This window comes from Nyctereutes procyonoides, unplaced genomic scaffold, assembly GCF_905146905.1.
Source record: "Nyctereutes procyonoides isolate TBG_1078 unplaced genomic scaffold, NYPRO_anot_genome, whole genome shotgun sequence".
Lineage (NCBI taxonomy): Eukaryota > Metazoa > Chordata > Mammalia > Carnivora > Canidae > Nyctereutes > Nyctereutes procyonoides.
In genome coordinates, this window is record NW_026575153.1 from 2,201,245 (window position 1) to 2,216,284 (window position 15,040).

The following is a 15,040-nucleotide window of genomic DNA, read 5'->3' on the forward strand; positions in this document are numbered from 1 at the left end:
GTATTGATAAGTGTATATTTCTTAATGTCCTTTCCATAGACTTAATCACAGAATTGCATATAAATGTTTAGCAGATATTTGGAAACTAATATGTGGAAATCATTAGAAAATGAATTTTACAGATGTGGATATTTAAAAATATATGTATATGTTATTAATGATAGTTGCAACCAGAAGATGATTAATTCTAAGTCCCATTCTATGTTCAAGAACTCCTAGATGTAGGAGTTAAAAAGGTTAAAAAGTCAGTCAAATATATGTGCAGCTAATTACATAGTACTTCTAATTCATCTCTTCTTCAGCACTTCATTTTTCCTCCTCCACAAATCCCACTTGCTTGTTTTCTTACATAGCTGCCAAGAAACTATGAACAAATTTAATGTCTGAATAACTGCTTGCTCTCTTAATGACCTTGAAAAATTACTTGCATCATTAAAAATTCATAGGGAAGAAACTTTCTGAGGAGACTGGCATATGTAATCATCCTACCTCCTGTTATGCTACTATATTATTACAATCTAATGAACTTGAAAAAGTATCTCAAAGACATCAACTTTTGCTATAGTTATCCAATTAGTTCAAAATTTTCTGATTTTTTTTCAAAGAGAATCATACATTTTCCTGTATATAGAGAGTAAGAAAGAGAAAAAGAGGAAAGAGACCGATTGATCCTGTACGTTTTTGTGATACTTTACAATACCTATTTCAAACAGTACCGCAAATTTTCAAATGAAATATTTGAATTGTTTTCTTTTTTTAATTGAGGTGAAGTTTGCATTGTATACAATTAACCATTTTAAGCTATATAATGTGGTGGCTTGGAGTGCCTTCACAATGTGTCTCTAGTTCCAAAACTTTTCATTGCACTAGAAGAAGGCTCTCTGTACCCTTAAAAAAATAGCTCTCCATTCTCTCCTTCCCACTCCCTTGAATCATTTACATGCTTCCTGGTGTCTGTGGTTTTGCTTATTGTGGATTCCAGTGCTTTTAATGATAAATATGTGTAAATTTAAGATTCTGTTTACGCATTGATTTTCTCTCCCGTTTTTCTTTTTTTTTTCTCCCATTTTTCTTGTACAAAAAGATATGGAAGGCAAGGATATAAAATCTTTAAGAACAAGTCCTGAAAACTCTAACAAGGTGGCAAAGTGTCATCAAAAGAAACCCTCTCTTACCTCTCCTATAGCACGTTCCACACTGTCTTGTATGATCTGCTTGCTGTTTGTCTTCTCTTGAAGGCTGCCATCACTATAGTCTTAGTGCTTAGCACAGTGCTATCATAACATTGAGTGCTTGCTGTTTGTTTTGTTGAGGGAAGGGGAGGGAGAAGAAAAGAAGTGCAGACTATGGATAATATTTTAATAAATAGGGAAATAATTTTACTGGATTCTTTTTCTTCTTTCTTCCTGCTTCATTTATTTTCTCCTCCTTTGTGTGTGCTTGTGCGTGTGTGTCATTTTTGAGCTATGCCTTTCCTGAATTTACTTTGAAGAACATAGAAATGACCCCCAAAGTGTATTTATAGAATTGAAATTGACCTTACCTTAATTTATCTAACATTTATGCTTACTAGCATATGAAATATGTATATGTACACATTTCTACACATGCAATTATATGTGTGTATCTTAGTGTCTGATCTGTGAATGAGCTACATTTAATTATCTGAGCAAAGCAACCTAATTTTATTTTGTCCCTTTTCTTTGTCTAGACATTCTTTTCTTTTGGCACAATCTATCTTCCACCCCTAACCCCACTTCCTTGCCCAAAGCATCAGTGCTCAGTTGGAAGGGTTCAGTGAATACTTGCCCAATACTAGGGTAAGACATGTTAGAATAGTGCCTATGGAAAGGGAAGCAAAACTGTAACCAAGTCGCTTCCTCCTGTATATTTCCCCTAAAATTTGTTTTTTTATTTTGCACGTCATGGTGGGAAACCTAATCATTTAAAAACCCAGTGTCAATCCCATTCAGTTTCTTACAAGACAGCTTGCTTCTAATAGACAAATTGCCCACCGTAGAGAGTGGTGGGTATCATTTCAGCAATGAATAAGATGAACATTTTCCTTCATCTCATCTTTTTTTTTTTTCACTTCATGTTGAAAGATATTCTGTTAATACTGGCAAATCTGTTTGGTATGTCTGAAAAAAGTTAATGGGAAATAACAGTCTTTTCTATAATTCTTTAAATGTCAGTGTCCATGAGCCTTCATTCTGTGTTGGTTTAGACAGACAATTCCCTTGCAGGTGGGATGTTAGGAGAATATTTTAATCTTCTGTCTCCAAGATTCTGTGAAGATAGTGCTACACACTTGATTTGTGATCAAGAACAGGTTATTGTTGATTGTACCGAATTCCTAAGGAAATTGTTTTCAGTTCATTTTGAATCTCCTCTGGGTAACACATCACATTATCTTGTATGGGGGTGTCTGCGGCTCACTGCTCAGTGCCATTAACATACATCTGGGCCACCCTTTGTGTGGTACTGTCCCCTGGTGAAACCCTCAGTTGTCTGGGATGGAGAAAGACTGCAATTTACAGAGTCCATTATCACCTCTGGACGTGTAGAATGATAATGGAAGTGACAGAGGTGCAGCTGAAAATTGGCTCTTAATATTTTATGTGTTCAAGCAGAGGATTGGAAATCTCATGCTGCTCTTTAGGGAAAATGAAGTATGTGGGATGTTTTTTTCTATTAGAAAGTTATATGCAAAGAGTTGACTGCAGGATTTCAAAGAAAGTATTACAGCACATTCATTTTTGAGTTAACCAGTAATTCTTACTAGAGGTTTAGAGGGAAAAGATACTTGTAGATGAGAAATTATAATATTGAAACAGAGTATATCCAGTATTGAAGCAAAGTTTTAGAACTGCCAGTTTTAAAATAATGCACCATATACATTACCACTTTGTTTTAACTGATGTGCCATGTCTAAATAATCACACATATTTGCCTGAAGATATTATCACCAAATTTGGGGGTTGCTTTTTCTTATTTTCCCCTCAACAAATATTTTTCTGACTTATAATTTAGAATACTGTTTCAAGAGCTATCATTGTCACATTGATTTTGAAAACATGATTCTCTGTCAAAATTTTTAAAAATGTTCTTTTTAACATGATGGAAAATAAATACAGCTTCTGAAATAGTTCTATTTAACATTTACCTCTATATATTGCAATGCTTATGATAGCACTAATGAGATGCTTGTTGAAAGAATTCTTTTTTGAAAAATGTAGTTACTTTCTGGCTTGACCAAGATGAGAAATAAAACAGTGCCTTTTTTATAAGTATATTGTTACTTGTCATCCATCTTATTTCAGACAAAAGTAGTAAGATCTTTCCTTAATAATAAAAGACTAAATATTATTGAAAGTTAGCAGATGTTAAGTCCTGTGTGTATTTTCTTGATGTATATTTATAGTATCAAGAATTTCTGGGATGCCTGGGTGGCTCAGTGGTTGAGCACCTGCTTTCAGCTCAGGGCATGATCCTGGAGTCACGGGATCAAGTCCCACATCGGGCTCCCTGCATGGAGCCTGCTTCTCCCTTAGCCTAGGTCTCTGCCTCTCTCTCTCTCTCTCTCTCTCCCTCTCTCTCTCTCTCTGTCTTTCATGAATAATAAATAATAACTTAAAAAAAGAATTTCTAATTCTTTAATATTAGTATTCATTAGTGACATTACTGTATCATTATTGCCTCATCAATATGTCTCAGTTTTACATTTTGAGGGATTCAGAGATTATGGGTTAAGCCTGGTGGTTGGTTGGTTGGTTGGTTGGTTGGTTGGTTGGTTGGTTTTTTTCAGTTGCTTTTCAGAAATGACATTGTTTCCATCAATGTTTCTTTTTCTGGAAATGAACATCACTTTACTCAGATGTAAGAAGGGGAAGTTCCATTGCTATGCTATGGTGGATTTCAAGCTTCATTTAAATCAGCAATGCCTGCCATTTTGAATAAGGTCTCTGTAGATCCATTTATTTAGATGTGTCATTTGAGTCAGTTGCCGCTGGCAAGATCAAAGTAACGGGACTTCCAGAATGAGATTTAAGGAGAATTCTAAATGCTGCAAACACCCTGTCAGAAATGCCTAACTAACTTCTTGGATTATAAATGTCTCATACTTTTATGATTCAAATATAGTCTTTATACTGTATGAAATCAATATTAGTTAATACCATTAAGTATTAATGTGTCAAGCCAAATTTTAGGTACTTTTACATATGTCCCCTATACTTCATTAGTCTGGGGGGTTTTTCAAGTTTAGGAGGAGAAATATGCTTGTCTCACTGTTACCCTCCAATCTATTCCAGTTCCTGGAAATTCATAGGATCTCAACAAATGTGTTGAATGAAAAAAGGAATTACTTTAATTTAAGGTATGACTATTAAAATAGCTACATAGACAATTTAAGTGATGGTTTCATGACCAGCCATCCTGGTGCTGGTAAAAGGGCAATGCTTCTGTCTTTGCTTTTGGGGACCTACAAGGTAAATAAATAGAATTCCAGAGATGAAAACTTCATCAAGGTGGGGGCTTAATTGATTTGCTATTCAGAAGTGAGCCAGTTCACAGGGGTTATTCCTTTTGTTACCAGATAGAGTTGCTCCCTCTGGGCCCTACCAGGTCTAAAAAGTCAGTGTTTAAAATGTCTTTCAACTTTCTTCTTAAACAATCTAAACCATAAAATGATAAAATGCCAATTCAACAGCTTTTCTATGTAAAAGTGTATTTCCCAGGTGTTATCTCACACCATATTTCTATGTTAGAAATCTGCAGGCATTGTTGGTAGTTGTAATTTATCAAAGGAAATATGTAGAAAATCCCATTGCTTCACACTTTCTCACACTGTTGAACATTGTGAACACTAGTGACGTATCTGTATCTGTTGCCACCGCTTCCTTTCAACTCCACATTGAGTTAGAGCTGTTCTTTGTACTGTGTATCTGGTAAAGCCAGGCCAGGAATGCTGGGTATGGGGATAGTTTTGACAGTCTTTGCTTAGATAGCTCCATTAAATATTAGTATTGGACTTTGAAATTTAATTCCTATATGTAATTTAATTTGTTTTTCTCAAGTGGTAGGTAGGATAGATAATGTCATCGTACTTCTTTCACCAGTGAGGGAACTAAGTCCCTATCAGGTTGTGTGGTTTGCCTTTGGTGACGAGATTTTCAAGGGTTGCATATGGAGCTGCAACCCCAGTTTAGTCTTCTTCCCATAGAAGTCATAATACAGTCTCAAGAAATCAGGCTTAGGGCTCCTTTTTAATTTAGAGAAAATCCTGACCATAGGAGAAATTACACTCGCAACTCTACATTATCTAGAAGAATGCTAGCCTAAAAGTGATTGCCTCCTCTCCTGGCAATGTCCTTCTTTCCATCTTAATTCATCAAAGTTGTATCTACACTAGAAGGGGCTAGGCCTAAGTCCCTTCTTCCTGGAAAATCCTTTTACCTGCAGATGCTTTTACCTCTCTGGCAATATTCTTTACAGTCTGCCTTGTGGTAGACTTTCATTTTCTATCATTGTGTCTTAATGAATCTAGAGTTAGGCAGACTTGAATTCTAATCTCAGTCCCACCACTGTAACTAGCTGTGTGTCGTTAGGCAAGTGGTTGAATTTTCTAATATAGCTTTCCTTGTCTACAAATAAATCGCCTACCTAATATGGGAGTTTTCAGGCTTTAAATCTGTAAGTAGCTCTCCAAAATGTGTGATATATTGTAAATACTCAGTAAATAGTAACTATTAGGGCAGTCTGGGTGGCTCAGTGGTTTAGTGGCGCCCTCAGCCCAGGGTGTGATCCTGGAGACCCAGGATCCAGTCCCATGTCAGACTCCCTACATGGAGTCTGCTTCTCCCTCTGCGTGTGCCTCTGCCTCTCTCTGTCTCTCTGTGTCTCTCATGAATAAATAAATAAATAAGTAAAAAATCTTTTAAAAAAATATTAACTATTATTATTTCTGGGGGCCTTTGAATCTCACTAGAGTTTAATTCAGATATTCATCTTTAAGAATCTGGCATAGTAGCTGGATACTGAATTTTATGTGACTATCTGTTTTCTGTCTGTCTTCTAATCTAATTTCTAACTATTCAGCTATTACTGGCCAAGCTGGATTCAGACTAATCTAAGCAAAATTTTTTCTAGATAAAATACAACATTTTCAACATGCTAGAGAGGAGCTAACCTTTTTATCTTGTTTCATGGTTCAAGGTATTATGAATATATTTAAAAAATAATTTTTGCATAGAGTCCATTCTTAACTGGGTCAAATGGAAACAAATAAGTACAAATTATGGTAAGTTTCTCCCAGTCTATGTAGCTGACTGGAAAATGAACTAATGTTTTAAAAGATTGTAGTATAATTTATGTAGAATCAAAATTACCCTTTTTAGTTTACAGTTCTATGAGGTTTGACAAATATATTCAGTTATATGACCACCACAGTTGTATAGCCAACACAGTTAAGATAAATAACATTTATCATGGTCAGTGGATCTGAAATTAGGCAGGCCTAAATTTAAACCTGGATCTGCCACTTCCAGCCAGCATGTCATTGAACATTTTCTTCACATCCAAAATATATCTTCATATCCATTTTTTGTCAGTTACTTTCCTTGCTCCCAGCTTCTGGCAACACTTAGCTGTGTCCTGCGCCTATTGTTTTACCTTTTCCAGAATGTTATATAAGTATAAAATATGTAACTTCTTTCTCTGGTTTCTTTCATGTAGCTTAATTATTTGAGATTCAGCCATGCTTTTGTATGTGTCAATAGTTAATTCCTTTCATTCCTAAGTAGTATTCCATTGTGTGGATGTAGCATGGTTTGTTTATCTACTCACAAGTTGAAGGTTGCCTACAAGTTTTGGTAATTATGAATAAAATCACAATAAGCATTTATGTATGGGTTTTCGTGAGAACATAAATTTTCATTTCTCTCAGGTAATGTCTAAGAGTGGGTTGCTAGGTCATATGGTAAGTGTTTTGAACTGTTGTATAAAATATCATGAAAGACATGTCATACTGATTTTTTAATTCAGTAATTCTAGAGTTACTCTGACTTCTAATATTAAGCATCATGTAAGATTTTCTTAAACAGTCATCCATTATGAGCATAGCTCATTGCGTTTTAAGTAACTGCTCCATACAAGAATTTGTATTATTATACTACATAGTCCCTCAGAGTATGTCACCATATGGGCTGCTGATTTTCTCTGAATGGATTCAGCCAATGATTTTTGGATTTTCATCTAGTATTTGGTAGATTTTTTCTTCTGCCTTCACAATTTGCTAGTTTGCCCTCTTCTTATTTACTATATTTTATCTATTGCATCATAGTAAATTAAAGTAAATAACTAGTTAAGTTGTTGGTTACCTAAGAACAGATAGGCTCTGAATGAGGGCATCTTTTTTAGGTGTTCTCATGAGAAGTGTATCTTTCTTTCGTTCCAGATACTTTATAAAATCTACTTTTCTAAAAACCACCCCCCCCCTTTTTTTTGCAGGCTCTTTTATTATTTTCCAGAAACTTGATATTCCTGATTAAGTAATTTCTTTGGTATTATCTTAATGGTAAAAATGGACTCAGATCCCAAATGTGCCCTGTGTTCCATACCAGCATTGAACATCCCCATCCTGCACTACATAATTTTAGACTTACGTCCTCCCTCTTCAAGATTGTATTCTTGAGGTGTCTGGGTGGCTTATTCCGTTAAGTGTCCAACTCTTGGTTTGGGCTCAGGTCGTGATCTCATGGGTTGTGAGATCTAGCCCAGGTCAGGCTCCATGCTCAGCAGGGAGTCTGCCTGCATTGTCTTCCTCTGCTCCTCCCCCCACTTGCACAAACTCTATTTCTCTCTCCAAAATACATAAATATTTAAAAAAGAGAAGTTTATTTTATTATTTATTTATACCTTTTTCTCAGATTGCTCAGAAAACTCATTTATTGCCTTATTGTATACTGTTTTATAATGTTTTAAAGCTTATCTTAGCAACAAAATTGCCAAGCTCGTCTTAGATATATTATTGCCAAACCAATAAATCTTTACAGAGTGATTGCTTGATTAGATGATATAAAGCAGCATTACTAAGAGTATCATTTTACTGAATTTGTATACTTGATGTTCTGAGCCTGTCACAGGGTACTATTAACAACAAAATAAAACCCTACATTCTGACTGTTGCTATCACCAGATGATAGAGAAAAGCCCCATTTGATCCCAGATGGAGTAGAACAGAAGCCTAAACTTCATTCAGCGGTTCCCCTTCTTTTTACACTGTTACTCACCTAAAAGAAAAAAAAAGGATTCATCCCTATAATTAATGTACCTAAGAAAAGGAGGAGGGGGAGCTTATGGAAATAAGCAGAGAAAAGTGAGGATGAAAATGATCCATACTTATAAGCAGGGAGGGAGAACATAAACCTTAGTAATTTAGTTTGTAAAAACTTCTCTGAAATTTGAGATATGCATGGTATATGAATTGTCTCTAAACCTTCTCCTTTGCAAAAATAGAAAAGCAAAAGGCAACTAATAATGAAAATAAGTTAAGTGAGGTGACAGCTTTGTCATTTTTTAAATTGGATTCACTCTCTCCTTCCCTTCCGGAATGACGCACCCAAGGCTCTACCTCACAGCTGTCAGTTTAGTTACTTCCACCGTTACTAAACCCTACAGTGAAGGTTCCATTAGAATAAATCTACCAAGAGTGGCTATTTATATGCCTCTCTCTACATCTCTAAATATAATTGAAGACTGCTTCAATATAACATTTCAGTTAGTTTTTTAATGGAGCAAAACCTTGGATTGCAGAGTGATAAGCCCCTTAACACACATTGAGAGCGGAACGAGACTCTGAGTTCCAGCAGTGAGTGGAGGGAAGAACTATTAGTCCACTATTCCAGTTCTGAGGACCATTCTCCTTAAACCTATGGCATGGGTAATGTCCTCTTGGCTAATTGTACTGCTTTCTAAAGGATTTCATAAGGCAGTCCATTATGACTACCTGTTGTTAGGCAAATATCCCCATTGCATAAATGGGATTGCTGAGGTCCACAGTGGGCTTCCCAAGATGGCATGGTGAATAAGGGAAATGAGGTTAATAAGCAGCAAGCCTCCACCTAACCACAGTTTTCAGTGTGGAACTCCATGTTAACAAGGTTAACCCTTGCAATTTGGTTGCTTGTCTCTCCATTTCCAATATAGTATATATAGAAAGCTTTGTGCTATCAAACTTTTAGTAGATTGTCAGCATATATGGAAATGGACTATTCTAATAGCCATCATCATGATTGGAGACTAAGGAATTCATTCTGTCAGTATCTGAAAAGGGTGATCGGGTCTTAATGGATTAACAGACAGTTATATATAAAATAAAACATTTATGATTGAATTAAAATTTCATGAAGTTAGCTTGATTTAATCTTTAGTGAAAAATAGAGTATTTGTATCATACAATAACGGACAGATCAAATGCCATCATCACTTAGACTTAAAGTTCCATAATCCCACAAAAAACCCATAAAGAACAATATTAAATAGAGGCAACAAATAAATAGCTCAAATAAACTTTACTATACTGTTTTTAAGTTGGTAGAATTCTATGTAGAGACATCAATTTCCATGTTGTGTCTCTAAAAAAATATAAACTGAAAATTAAAGAAGAAAATAACAAGAGGGAGACATTATTAAATACAGAATTTTCAGTGAGTTCCAAAAGGAGGAATTTACTAAATTCTTAAGGATTATGGACTTTACAGATGTCTGAGGAAGAAAGATGACTGGCCACTAGTTTTGACTGTTCATGTAAAATCCAAGTGTATTAGACTAGCATATAGGTATCATTAGGTCATCCAAAGGAATCTCTTGAGAGTTAAAAAGTCTTTGGGAAATAGTACTTAAAACACGAATTCATTCTGTGAACAGTAAAAATAAGTGGTCTGTTACCCTCTAGATGCTTCTAATTAAACTTGAAAACAACAAAACCAAGCATAGGCCTCCGAGGCCCTCCCTGATCTCTTGGTGGCCCCTTTGATCTGGTCCTGTACAATCTCCTCTTGCCTGTGTCACACTGGTGGCCTCCTTGCTGTCTCTTGCCCTATCCCAGCTGTTTCCCAGCTCAAGCTTCCTACATTAGTTGTTCCTTTCCTGGGAGAATGTTTCCTTATTCTTATCATCTACTCCTTTCCTGACCAATCTCACTGAAATATTATCAGCTTCCTACTCACTCTGTCTCCATATTTCTTTACATGTTCTCTCCACTCAAATGTAAGCTCTTTGAGGTTCATCATTATGTCCTCTAAACCTAGGAAACAATTGCTAGACTTACCAGCATAGTACATAATAAAAGAAGAAGCTATATGTACTATATATATTTTGTATAATGTGTGTGTATGTGTGTGCATGTACTCATGCCTGGGACTTCTAAGAGAAAAATAAAGAACACTTCTGCATATATTTATTACTTAGCAGATTGTTACTTAGCAAACTGTTTAGAATACATTGCTAATTGTTTTTTGAAGCTTGCTATTACTTTTCCTAACCAAAATTTTTCTGTGAATAGCAGAGGCAGAAGAAAATATCCATTGTTAAAATTGTAGAGACTTTCAAGACTTTCTAATTCCCTCTCTTTTGGGGAAAGTCTTGCAGTTGTACAGTTACAGTAAATGAGACCCAAATACATGATATAATACACAGGGTCACATGTCTAGTAAACTATATAAGCCATTCTCCAACCTGGGCTTTTGAATGGACTTACCCAGGCTGCCTTTCTTTCCACTGTGCTGGATTATCCGTTTATCTACCTGCCTGGCATTTATTGGTGTTGGTGGTTTCATATACTGTTTGGCTTCAAGTAAATGACTTATTTTGAAACAGTGTTTAAGAGCCCATGCTCCTGGGCAGCCTGGGTGGCTCAGTGGTTTAGCACCGCCTTCAGCCCAAGGCCTGATCCTGGAGACCCAGGATCGAGTCCCATGTCAGGCTCCCTGCCTGGAGCCTGCTTCTCCCTCTGCCTGTGTCTCTACCTCTTTCTCTCTCTCTCTCTTTCTCTCTCTCATGAATAAATAAATAAATTTTTTTTAAAAAAGAGCCCATGCTCCTGAACAAACTGGTTTCAATACCATTCATTAAATCACTAGATAAATCATTCTAGTTAGGTAAATTACATGATTGCACATCAGTTACTTCATCCATAAAACTGTGTTAACACTATTTTTTTCTGTGATCACTAAATACAATTATATAAATATATATATATATATATATATATATATATATATATATATCAACAAGTACACCTATTTTTCTTTTGTTTTTAGGATTGTATTTCTTTATTCATGAGAGACACACACACTCCATTCATGCAGGGAGTGCGATGCGAGACTCGATCCTGGGACACCGGGATCACACCCTGAGCTGAAAGCAGATGCTTGACTACTGAGCCACCCAGGCATCCCCAATTATACCTATTATTACAAGATCTTTAAAACATTGGTTTGCAGTTATATAGGATAAACAAATATTGAGTAGTAACATATTAAGTAAATAACACCTGGCCAAAGTAACTTAGAAATGTCTTTATTAGTTGAATATTGATTTAAGAGAAAAAACACACTGTGGATAGATCTCTTACCACTAACTAAGGAGTTCTGCTTCACTGTTAATTTAATGTAAAACAATTTCAGTATTATCTTTGAAACATACAATTTTAAAAGTTAAATTTACTGCAAGGAAAGTAATAAATTCATTTGAAGTCCATTATGAATGATTTTTCTATTACGTCTTGATTTAGCAGTGCCATTGCTTCCTTTCATTAAGTCAGGTAATAATGAGGTGGCCATATTTGACCGCTCAGGAAGTGCATAGAAATGAAATGCAAAAATGAAGTCTGGTGGCTTTAAATTGAAATGAACCCTTCTGTATCCATTTTTGAACCAGTCTCTCAAACACTCTTGAATTTAAACTACCTCCATGAAGGAATGCTTTTGTGTGGCCAAAAATCAAATGTAGATATCAGGAATTCTAAATGCTAATGTTATAGCAAGTCTATTTCCAATGGCCATACCAGTTTTTGTTAGTGTTTCTGTACCTCTTCTCTTTTTTAAAATCAGTTGAATATGGCTTGAATTTAACATTTGTGAAATTCTCTTAAATTCTTCAAATGAGTGACTCCATAAATGTAAAATCTCATTATTAATTCTCAGGAGTGCTAAAAAATTACTTAATGTTTGTGAAATACCTTGAAGATGAAAATGGTGATGTAAGCACTAAGTGTTAAGTTTATTAAAGAAAACCATGTTACAGCTGTTTGCTGATGAGCACTTTTTAAATTTCATTTCACTGAACTCCTTTCAAAAGTTCACTGAGGCATGGTGAAATGTTTTTCCAGCACTCCAGCAATCTTTCCCATGCTGCTGCTGCTTCTTCTTCCTCTTTTTTGTTTGTTTTGCTTTGTTTAACCTTTTTAGTGTAAAGTCTTAGGAATTCTAATTTTCTCTTTTTAACTGTTACCTTTGCTGCCATTTCAAAGCCTATATATAATACCTTAAATTGTATGCAAGTGAGTTTCACTATAGATGCACTATTATCTTTTTACTGTAAAGATATCAGTAGAGCCTTCTGCTCATACTTACTTACTTAATGGATTATTTATATGTCAATTAAAATCATACCAATATTTGAAACAATTAGGAGAATATTGAGTAATAGAAGAAATTATAACATACTCCACTTTTTATTTTTCTATGTATTCTAGGGTTGCAGAGTTCACTAATACAAGAGTGTGTTTTGTCCACTCATCAGTCAGATGTAATATGAAACACAAGCACCCTCACGACAAAACAGAAAACCTAAAATATCCCAAAGCTTCTGTTGTTATTGTTGTTGTTTGGCAGAAATTATGTTCTTACTTGGAGTCACTGTCATTTAACATTTTTATATGGGACTTACTTCTCACCTCTTTATTGCTTAGCAAACACAAGAAACCATGACTTCTTTTGTCATTTACTGTATTCTGTTAAAATACTTTTCAAAATGTTAAAATCAATAGGTTAATGATCACTTAAAAATGGTAAGTGATATGAATTATCCCTACTAACTTAATGAAGGTCATTAAAAAAAAAAGTGGTCTTGTTTGAATTTCTCACATTTAGAGAGCAAAGTACTTTTTTCAGGTGTGATTAAACTTACCTGAGCTATCTCTTTTATATTTCCGTGCTCATCTCTAGTTCTAATTCATGGGGAAAAATTAAAAAGCCCATAAGCACACAGATAAGTCATCTCCCACTGAAAATTATTTGGTACCTCCCTTTACCCCATTACGTATTTTTCTGACATCTCTATCCATGCAGAACAGCAGTGAACTGATCTGTGATTTTAAAATGCCTGTGTAGTAGTAATAGCAAAAGTAGCTGAGGGTAGCTAGCTAGCTATCTTGCCAAACAGAGATTAGAATGACAAAATGACCAGTCGAAAACAAGCAGCAACAGTTGGCCAGATTGTGGCCGCAGAGAGCTGGGATACAGGAGAAAAATATGATGAGAGAAGACAATCAATCAGTATTATGGGAATGCATGCCCTTGGCTTGGCCTCTCTTCTTGCACACTGTCTCCTTCTATCTCCCTTTCCAATATTTCAACTTCTACTAAGGAGTTGGTAAAGAAGTAGTGCCATGAGATATAAGAGAAAGATTGACATTCCATTTCTTGGTATTTAGGGGGTCACTCCACACTCTGACATAACGGGTTTATGCTTCCCACTCAATTAGCCAGTCAAAATGAGGATGTTCATTGTTTTAGGAAAATCCACATTGATATACACATCTTCTAAATCTATTTGACCTCAGAACACTTTTGTCTTCTGAAATACCATTAGCATCCCATTTCTGAAACCAGTGTTCCATAGAATACATTTTGAGGAACAAGGCTTAAAAAAGGCAAAGAGGTTTAAGTATATTTTCAGTATACCACATTAAGGAAATATGCAATAGTTTCTTCACAAGTTTTTCTACCAAAATAGTTCAAATAAAAATTACTTTATTTCTGAAAGTACTTATCTTTCACCTGTCAGATGCATATGTATGACACTAACCATATCAGGTAACTAAGGGGTTGTTCATGTGTTGTTAAATAAACTTTGTCTTAAAACAGAGAGACGAGGAAAAAAGAAAACAAAAGCTCATGTTAACACTCTTCGCTAAATGACTCAGACTTTTCCTTTAAAGTTTACAGTTCTAACGGCCTCTAAACCCTTCTTCACATCATTCTTGCCAGCCATGCTTATAAATCTTTTACATTCTAGAAGCTTAGAATGTTTCATTATTTATCTGTATTTGTTAGGGCCAGTCTTGATAAAGAAGACTATATATAATGGACTGCTTATCGCAAGGGCCTATAAAAGAAAAATAAGGTGATGGTGGTCTGTGAACTTGGATATGCATCAGAGGTGTCATTTTACTTGCTATATGACAGGCAGAAGGAGACGGAGACCTGAAATTTAAGAATTTAGGGATTAAAAATATAGCTACCTCTTCACATCGGGAAAAGGAAGGACATTTAGAGATGACCCTAGCACTACAGGTCCCAGTTTACTGCTGATTTACTTCCCTCTGTATAACATGAAAAGGAAAAAGTATCTGTACTTCATTTTGAGAAAACTGAGTATCTTTAGAGACCAGTGCCACTGTTTTTAAATTTTAAAACAAACCCATTAATAACAGCAGCTGTTCAGGAAACTATGCACAGGGTAATCATTTTCTATTCCAGCACACCTGAGATACTGTGTGCTTAGATTCATCAGACGCAAAATGCAGATAATAAGAACATACCTATGCTTTTAAGTATGTTTGAGGGGTAACTGCATTTTTGCTATCATCATTTATCAGTGAAAAGTTAAAAACATTTTCTGCAAATTATCATTTGTTTTGAGAAGTGTATTTTTGCTTCATACAACACTTTTAAATAGAATTTTCTCATGTCATTTACAGATGTTTTGAAAAAGAGACTTTTACATGGTTGAATTATTAAGACTGCACCTGTGC

The 15,040-nt window shown here is 35.3% G+C and overlaps 1 protein-coding gene across 1 annotated transcript in view; it reads left to right on the forward strand.

Annotated features, from left to right (window-relative positions):
- The window catches only part of UNC5C (unc-5 netrin receptor C), a 350,439-nt gene that overhangs the window by 86,584 nt on the left and 248,815 nt on the right, over positions 1 to 15,040 (forward strand). The gene's annotated exons all lie outside the window — the stretch shown is intronic.